The following is a 1,213-nucleotide window of genomic DNA, read 5'->3' on the forward strand; positions in this document are numbered from 1 at the left end:
AGATACTTAGTTTAAAATCTTAGTTTCTAATCACCCTCTTCAACAAAATATTATTCTTCACCAAAGTGTTTTAAATAGCATTCATAAATAATTCTTTTCGCAGTCCTTGTGGGTACGATAACTCGACATTTACTTGTCACTTTATTACTTGTTGCGATTGTGTACACTTGCACATTGTTGTCGTTCCAAGTTTTTAGCACTGTTGTCGGGGATTGTTTTAAAAGTCATTATTTTTGAATTTGTTATTTACATTTTGGTTTATTTTTTCTCTATTTAATTTTTAACTTAATTAATTTTTCTGTGATCATTTTAGATGTTTATGAATATTGACCGAATTATTGACCTACTCCCTGTAGACCCTAAGATAGAAAGAACTTTTCAACAGCGAAGAAGACAAGCAAATCAGAGGAGGACCGAAGAGATGAAATTCGAAAATCTGATCCAAGGAAATAGAGCAAACCCTGCTCAAAATCCTATCATTATTGCTGATGATAGGGATAGAGCTTTACGACAGTATGCCGTGCCAGTATTTAATGATCTTAATTTGGGTATTAGAAGACCCGAAATTGAGGCACAACAGTTCGAGCTGAAGCCAGTCATGTTCCATATGCTTCAGACAGTGGGTCAATTCAGTGGAATGCTTACCGAAGATCCTCACCTACACTTAAGACTATTTATAGAGGTGAGCGATTCTTTCAAATTAGCCAGAGTACCCGAAGATACATTACGATTGAAGATGTTCCCGTATTCGCTAAGGGACAGAGCTCGAGTCTGGTTGAACTCATTGCCACCAAACTCAATTTCCACATGGCAAGAGTTAGCAGAGAGATTCCTTATAAAGTATTTCCCGCCTAACAAGAATGCTAAGTTGAAGAACGAGATCACTGCTTTCCAACAAATGGATGATGAGTTCTTGTATGAGGCATGGGAAAGATGTAAAGAGTTACCACGAAAGTGCCTTCTTCATGGAATCCCACATTGCATCCAACTTGAGACATTTTATAATGGTCTCAATGCTCACACGAGGATGGTAGTGGAAGCTTCTGCTAATGGTGCTCTACTTTTTAAGTCTTATAATGAGGCTTATGAAATCATTAAGAGGATTGCCAGCAACAATTACCAATGGCCAACAAATCGAGCAGCATTAGGAAGACTAGTTGCTGGAATACATGAAGTAGACGCTCTTACTTCACTCGTATCTCAGGTATCCTCA

The 1,213-nt window shown here is 37.7% G+C and overlaps 1 non-coding gene across 1 annotated transcript; it reads right to left on the reverse strand.

Moving 5' to 3' along the window:
- Nucleotides 1-865: 865 nt before the first annotated feature.
- LOC121226165 (small nucleolar RNA R71) lies at nt 866-972 on the reverse strand. The gene has a single exon (XR_005924040.1). It is a non-coding gene; the product is annotated as a small nucleolar RNA R71 (small nucleolar RNA).
- Between the last annotated feature and the right edge of the window lie 241 nt (nt 973-1,213).

Source organism: Gossypium hirsutum, chromosome A03, assembly GCF_007990345.1.
Source record: "Gossypium hirsutum isolate 1008001.06 chromosome A03, Gossypium_hirsutum_v2.1, whole genome shotgun sequence".
NCBI classification, from domain to species: Eukaryota; Viridiplantae; Streptophyta; class Magnoliopsida; order Malvales; family Malvaceae; genus Gossypium; species Gossypium hirsutum.